Source organism: Bidens hawaiensis, unplaced genomic scaffold (genome assembly GCF_021521415.1).
Source record: "Bidens hawaiensis isolate Kalapana, Puna unplaced genomic scaffold, B.hawaiensis_p1.1 tig00050789_1, whole genome shotgun sequence".
In the NCBI taxonomy this organism is placed as follows: domain Eukaryota; kingdom Viridiplantae; phylum Streptophyta; class Magnoliopsida; order Asterales; family Asteraceae; genus Bidens; species Bidens hawaiensis.
Window position 1 is genome coordinate 16028 of NW_027499116.1, and position 8463 is coordinate 24490.

At 36.2% G+C, this 8463-nt stretch overlaps 1 pseudogene across 1 annotated transcript; it reads right to left on the reverse strand.

Annotated features, from left to right (window-relative positions):
- Positions 1 to 298: 298 nt before the first annotated feature.
- Positions 299 to 3841, reverse strand: LOC143598757 (protein trichome birefringence-like 2; annotated as a pseudogene). Its single transcript, XR_013147167.1, has 5 exons — positions 2840 to 3841; positions 1928 to 2120; positions 1551 to 1741; positions 1081 to 1239; positions 299 to 710 (listed from the first exon to the last, which is right to left on the reverse strand). The product of XR_013147167.1 is annotated as a protein trichome birefringence-like 2 (transcript).
- Between the last annotated feature and the right edge of the window lie 4622 nt (positions 3842 to 8463).

The following is an 8463-nucleotide window of genomic DNA, read 5'->3' on the forward strand; positions in this document are numbered from 1 at the left end:
AACCTTAACTAAATATAAATCAAACTTAGAAATTGGAGTGTGCACATCTTTTTTCCTGTTGAGTAGTATGTTTGGATTGCTATGCCTTAATATCAAAACATGGTAGGTTTTAATGTAATTTTCATGTTCTTAAGTCTTAACCTCTACTTAGCTACTTAAATAAAGAAAAATAGTAAAAGTCAAAATATCTATATAGCTACTTGAATACTATATAGAATTTAGTGTAATTCACATAACTCACTCAAAAGTCAAAATATCTATATAGCTACTTAAATAAAGAAAAATAGTAACACTCATAAATGGTCAACATGATTCTTTTAACCACATAAAAGTCAAACCTTTATGTATATCTTGATTCTTCTTTCCATTATATTTTCCAAGACCCTCTTCCTATTTTCAATAAAGATGCATATAGCAACTCATTCCAAGTATCAGGCACACCTGGCAAGCACCAATGGCTGCAATCTTGGGACCGTTCGGCTGCGATTTGTTCTTCAACCGACTTGTATTCCATCCTATAAATCGATGGATGCCCGTCTTTTCTATAATCTGTTAGTCTACTAATATTTAGATATATAACAGGATTCTTCATCTGTTTGAGCACGTTGTCGAAAGCCCTCATCTTTGTCGGGTATTTGGTAAGGTGACTCGAGTTGAATATTGGCTCGGTTTCTTTGTGACATTTGCCCCCCGAGTTCCATTGACCTCCTCTGTAACAAAGTCAAACATGCTGGTCAAACCAAATGTGATGCGCATGCGATAAATGGTATAGTTTGGTTCTCAAAATCTTGTTAGAAAGTATAAGAACCATCGATGGCTAATAACCATAGCTTTGTTTTCAGTATGATCATTTTTGCCATTCAAAAGGGGGTTGCAGCGCAGCTAGTTGCCCGCTTACCTGCCTCTTTATTGTAATTGGATCCTTTTATCGAAAATAAAATCTTTATTAAAAAAAAGTATAAAAAATCATTTGAATTTTGATGTTTTTACCGATTTGACCAGAAAAGTCAAAACGAAGACAACTATAAAGTTAAGAACAAAGTAAGATGTGAAACAGAACAGAAGAAGAGTTAAACTTACTTAAAATGAGTTACCGAGTAGCCTCTGAAGATAACCTGTGTTTTATTGATGTCGATGTTCTTATCCACCCATCGGGCCCACGTCGAAAGCGCCCTTCTGTATGCATCAAGAACCTTGAGCCTCGGGTACACATGATCACCTTCCTGGTAATAATCTTCTCTGTCATTTTACAGAAAAACACAAATTGTGTTTGTGATGTTAAAAGGGTAGAATCGTCTTTTAACGAGATTATGTTTTATTTCTAGCGGGCCAAACAGGTCAAACATGTTGAAAGTCGCTCAAGGTGTACTTTTAGTGCATAGAATATCCTAAATCATTTTTTTTGAAATCTCAAATTATTATTGTTAATAAAGGTTTAAACTTTTGAACAAAAAATGTTTCTAGTCAACCCAACACGACTAAGACCAAAAGCATATGTGTTCACCCGTTATAAAAAAAACTATGTTCTCAAAGAAAGATATTGTTCTCACCCTCGAGAGGTTTTCTCATGCGTCCACCAATGTCCCGTGTTGAACACCAAAACATCCGCATCATGGTACATTGAAGTTGTTTTGTCCATCAAATCTAACCTTAACGTCTCCAATGTACCTTTTTTGCCACTGTAAGACGTTTCTCGAACAAGAAATGGAGAACTCACAAAATCAACTGTACAGTTGTAGTCCTACACAAACAGAATCATTTACACAACTTATTAGACAAATCCAAGTTAAAAAAGATTCAAATAACATATTACACGATATTAATTTTTTCACAATATTGTCATTGTTCAAGGGTATGGCCTCTAAAATATGTTTAATACACACATATAAATAGTAATTTGTAAATATAACAAGTTTGGAAAGCTTGCCTCGAATCGGAAAGCATAAAATCCCTTTTTCTTGAACTCGTGCCTTCCGGATATCTCATAAACTCTCTTTTTATTTGGGATAGACTCTCTTAATATGCAAACCAAAGACTCCCACATGTTGCGGTTTAAAGAGTCCCCTACAAAAACCAACTTCTTCCCTCTCAACCTCTCCAAAAAATCGGTTGCATTTAAACTGAAATTCACATTAAACATGATAATGCATAAATTAAATTATTGTTAAGCAATCAACTTGTCACAAGCCGGATTATTAATGATTATTTCAAGTAAGTGAGTAACTAGCCATTGTGCAATGATATGGGCCGGTTGGTGGCGGTCAAAAAGAGTAATTTTTAGTATGAGTCGGGCCGGGCCGGGTCAACAAGACACTTTTTGTCTTTAACTTTTCTTGAACTTTATAAATAATTAATTTTTTTATAATATGTAAATATATATATATACATATACATATATATATATATGGTTACAATGATGATCTGCTTTTCAAAATAAAATGATTTTGGAGGTATTATTCATAATGAATATACTTTGGGTAGCTTTTGACCTGTATAATCCATTTCTTTCAACTAATTTATTGCCACCTCTATACTCTAATGTGTGTATATAAGCATCAAAATCAAGTAGCTAAAAGAAAGAAATTGACAAAATATGTACTTAATATCCATGTAGTCCCAAAAAGTTAACCTAAGCAAGATCATATACTAAATAATAAATATGCATAGTCAAACAAAGAACTATTTGAATACTTCAATCTACTAAACATAATAAGAAAATCTAACAAACTTATATACTCAAATGTTACCATTCAAGATTATACAATTGCAAAAAACTGATATAATATTCAAATCAAACAATTCCATAAGTCATAACATAATATGCAATCAATCATATTACCTTGGGATATCACATCCAAATGGCTGCCACTTCCACTTCACATATCCATCGTCCGGCCGCTTATTAAGATGACAATCGAAATCCTGATCAATATGTGGGCACGACCCGGCCCGGTAATACGGCTTTGTATCATCCCTAACCCATCTCCCATTAAAAATATCACACTCTTCATAAGAACCACTATCATTTCTCAAATCGAAACCGGGATTCGCAGAAATCCCATCAAAGCTTCCATTTTTCACATCACTTGTCAAATTACTCAAATGAGTATCACCCAAATCAGAATCTTTATCACTTTTTATATCAAAGCTTCCATTTTTCACATCATTTGTAAAATGACTCAAATGGGTATCATCAATATCAGATTTTTTTTCAATATTTAAAGCAAAGCTTCCATTTTTCACATTATTAGTGAAATTACTCAAATGGGTATCATCAAGATCAGATTTTTTTTCAAAATCTGAATCAAAGCTTCCATTTTTACATTATTAGTGAAATTGCTCAAATGGGTGTCATCAAGATCAGATTTTTTTTCAAAATCTGAATCAAAGCTTTCATTTTTCACATTATTAGTGAAATTACTCAAATGGGTATCATCAAGATTAGATTTTTTTTCAAAATCTAAATCAAAGCTTCCATTTTTCACATTATTAGTGAGATTACTCAAATGGGTACCCTCCAAACCAAAATCTTTTTCAGAAAAATTACCAAAACTACCCTTAGGGTTTTGAACAGAAGATATATTAACAGAAGGGGTTCTAGTAAAAGATAAAGACCAAGAAATCACAGAACTTTTATTATTATTATTATTATTAAAATTAAATCCTTGAAACAAAGAGTTGTTTAAAATGGGATTCTTGAAAGAAACATTAAAGAACACAAGAAATAAAAAAACAAAAAAAGACACAAGGCCTATACCAAATCCAGAAACTACCTTTTTTTTGGGATATTGAAAATATGGCAAGTGATCTGATATTGGAACAAGCTTCTTCAAGTTCATGGTTATGGTTATGGATGTAATAACACCATTACACACACAGTGGAGGTGTTTGTGTGTGTGAAAATTAATAAAGATGAAAAAGTGAAAAAAAAAATGAAAATTGTTTTGGAGATTACTAGGAAGGTGTGTGTCTAAGGTTGTTTTACAAGGTTTTGAAAGATTAATGTTTGGAAGTTATGAAATCTTAAAACATATTGTGTTGTGTGTTGAGTGGAGTGTGTGTGTGTGAGTGTGAAGTGGTTTTGTTTGGAAGACGAGAACAAGATAGACAGGCTGCAGAGAACAGGGTGAAATGACGGAAATACCCTTTGGAAGTGAATGTGTACCGACAAAAGATGTAAAAGAAATTTAAAAGATGTAAATGCTGATTAGCATGATTGGTGGTTAGTCAACTTGGTAACAAATTAAGTCAACTAAGCTAGTTGCTTTAAACAAGTGTGTAATGTTTTGAAAACCGGTTTTTTATTCGTAATAGATTTGGTTTAAAAATGGTAGAAGTGGTTGAATGGGAAGGTACACCGAGAGGTTCACCCGGATTAAATAGTTTATATTTTAATTTCATATAAATACGACTTCAACTCAAAAAATAACCATAAAATACATTAATAAACACCACACATTATGACATGTACAATGATCGAGTCAAATAGGAAGTTTGCTCTTTGAGTATGAAATTAATCAATTACAAAAGATATAAAGAAACCAACATTGGATTTATGGGAAACAAAATTTGGTTGAAGAACGAATCGTCACTTACTGTGTTTACTCGTTTCAATTTATTCGCCAGGTTAAAAGCAACTTTTTTTTTAAATATGGGCCGCAAAAAATATCAAAATCTCTTGGGTTTGAATTTTAAAACTGATATTTTTCAAGAAAACCGGTGGTAAGATGTTCTAACATGCCAGCCAAAAATAGATGGCTCTAAATACCAGTTGCCTTACCAAAATCCAAGATAATCATTTCAACCGTCTAGTATGTATCGGTTTTTAAAACATTGCAAGCGTGTTTCATCGGTTTAATTTTACGGTATCAGTTTGAACCATATTAAAACTTGTGAGGTTGTTTGTGTAACTTGATGAAAAATGATGGTTACCATATTAAAAAGCCATATGAGGTGTTACATGTAAATAGATGTTTGAGATACCATTTGCGTAACTAAACAAATCTTGTGGATACAATATGTAAATGTTGGTACACGAATTTTAAAATTAAAATTTTAATACGTATTATTTTAATATATGTTATAGTTATAATTTTTTTTTTTTTTTTTTTTTTTTTTGAAAATTGACTTTCATTAAAAAAAGACACAACCAACGACTATCACCAAGACGGAGAAAGACGCTGAAATCAAAAACCAAAACCAACAATCATGTTACATCAAATAAACACCAACTTTTCCAATCCACCACCCCTATCTTAGATCTATTTTTGTACCAAAGAAAACCCAAAGATTTTATAATCCGCAACCATTTCTGCCACGTTAGTGCTCTTGCCCGAAAAAATCTTTTCATTCCTAGCCCGCCAAATCCTCCAACAAGTAATGATGACAATTCCATGAGTAATCAACCTTTTATTCCCCGTCGCACCACAAACCTTATGCACTTCCACCAAATCATTGACATGAAAAACAAATAGTCTAGGGATGTTGCACCATGAACCAATCGCATTCCAAACGGCCATAGAAATGGAACACCCGGTTAACAAGTGCTCGAGCGATTCCTCATTACTCTCACATAAAGCGCAACTATGATCATCACAATACAAATGACGTCTAGCTAAAGCCTGCTTGGTTGGAAGGCTATCCTGAACGGCCCTCCACATAAAAATATTACATTTTTTCGGGACCCAATCGCTCCATTGGAAACTGGAACTCCCAGCGTCCACAACGGACCGCACCATCCATCTTTTAATCGCCGAAACCTCAAACTCTTTGCAGCTACCAACCGCCCAAGACCATGAATCTTCACGGTCAACCATCACCACCCCTTGAAGGAGATCTTCCAACTCCTGCTTCTCGCTCACCTCCTGATGGGAGCAAGGAGCTCTAAGCCAATCCCACACAATGCGACGAGAAGATCCAGTGACCACCAACCGATCAGCTAACAAGACATTTTTATGTTTTTCTACCGCATATAAGGACGGATACTTGTCCATAACCGGCGCCGAACCCAACCACAAATCCGTCCAAAACCTAACTTGGCGACCATTCCCGACTGTGGCCCGGATCACTCTATTAAAACCCACACCATCAACCTTAAATTTGTTCCAGAACATAACACAATTCTTCCAAACCCCGGGAACCCCATTATTAACCGGAGCAAGCCCCCAACAGCGCGAGGTCCCGTGAATAGACAACACTACTCTTCTCCACATCGCGTGCTGGTCATTTAGAAATCTCCCAAGCCATTTAGTAATCAGCGCTTGATTATTAACCTCTAAACGAGCGATACCTAAACCCCCTTCTTTTATAGGTTTGGTGACTACCTCCCAAGCCACCCAAGACATCTTCCTCACTTCATCCGAACCTCCCCATAAGAACCTTCTCATCAAAGCTTCTAAATCATTGGTAACCTTCTTGGGTGCCTTAAAAAGCGAAAAATAATAAGTGGGAAGACTATCCAGCACCGATTTAATAAGGGTTAACCGACCAGCAATAGATAACGAATTAACTTTCCATTTAGAAAGCCTCTTCTTGAACTTGGACACAACCGGTTCCCAATTAACCACCCTATTCATGTTAGCTCCAACCATAATCCCAAGATAAGTAAACGGGATTCTACCCGGCTTACAACCCATGAAACCGGCTTGGATATCGATCTCACCATCTTCTACACCTACTCCAAATAACACTGATTTATGGAGATTAATCTTTAGCCCCGAACACAAGTAAAATATGCGAAGAATACGTTTCAAGTTATCAAAATTAAAAGAAGACCACTCTCCCATAATCATAGCATCATCCGCATAAAAGAGATGGGATAAAGTAGGACCTTCGTTAGGAAGAGTAATACCATGAAACGCACCTATATCACAGGCTTGTTTCAACATACCTGAAAAAGCCTCCATCATAATAATAAAAAGAAAAGGCGATAGCGGGTCACCTTGACGAATGCCTTTATGACATCCAAATTCGAAAGTAGGAGATCCATTAACAAGAACAGACGATCTGCTGGCCAACAAGATACCACTAATCCAATCGCACCAGACCGAAGGAAAACCCATCTGAGAAAGAACCGACAACAAGAACTCCCAATTCACATTATCAAAGGCTTTATCGAAGTCAATCTTGAACATAAAAATTCTTCTTTCCCTCTTTTTAGCCCAAGCAATAACCTCACTAGCCACCAAAGGGCCATCAAGAATATATCTCCCGGATAAGAAAGCCGACTGATGCTCTGAGACAATCTTATTCATAACCGTTTTGAGTCGATTCACTAACACCTTCGACACAGTCTTTAAGATACAACCAATGAGACTTATCGGCCTAAAATCCCCCAAAGAAGACGGATTGTTTACCTTAGGAATTAAGGTGATAAAAGACGAACCAACCCCCGAGCAAAAACTTTTAACCTTATGAAAATGATCAAGAATATCCACAAAATCCTTCTCGAACAACTCCCAAAAAAAACCGAATGAACCTAAAATTAAAACCATCCGGCCCAGGAGCTTTGTCACCACCGCAATCAAAAACCGCCTTCTTGATCTCATGCACGGAAAAATCACTGATCAAAAAATCCGCCTCCACCGAAGACAAGACCGAAAACCCATATCCAATCAACCGAGGCCGGAGTGTAATAGATTCTTTAAACTTACCAGCAAAGAATCGCAAAACTTCCTTTTTAATGAGAACCGGGTTTGTTTCCCACGCCCCATTCACTTCCAAACCCGGAAAATAATTTGAAACTTTACGTTTATTAATAAAACCGTGAAAAAATCGAGAATTTTCGTCTCCATGAATCGCCCAATTACAAACGAGCCTTTTGCTTCAAATCCCGGTAGTAATGATTATCCAACTCGCCTAGCCGTCTTTTAATTTCGCTTAAAGACCATGTCTCTACTTCCAACAAATCCCGGACCTCCAAGGTTTGGTCCAAGTCCCGCAACTCTTGCTCCAATAAAACCCTTTCCTCCTTTTCTTTGGCTTTACAATCGATCGCCCATCTAGTAATAGCAGCACGCAAAGCTTTAAATTTATACAGCAATCTCGCGTCCGGAGAACCATGAAACGAGCCATCAACAAGCGTCTTCTTAACCAACGTCCCAAAATCCTCTCTACCAAGCCATGAATTGAAAAACCTAAACGGTTTGGGACCATAATTCTTGGAAGAACCAATTTTCAAAACCAACGGACTATGATCCGGCTTATTCCTCTCGAGAGCAATATACTCCGCACACGGCCATTCCATAAAAAAATCCCAATTAACGAAGATTCTGTCAATACGGCTTAATTTATTTCCTGCGACAAAAGTAAAACGCCTCCCTTTCAAGGAGTACTCGTGAAGATTCGAATCATCAATGAAGTCGTTAAACTCATCGGCCTCACCCACATTAAACAAAGAATTCCGCCTATCCTCAGCACACCGGACCGAGTTAAAATCTCCTGCCACAATCCACCTCCCATTAC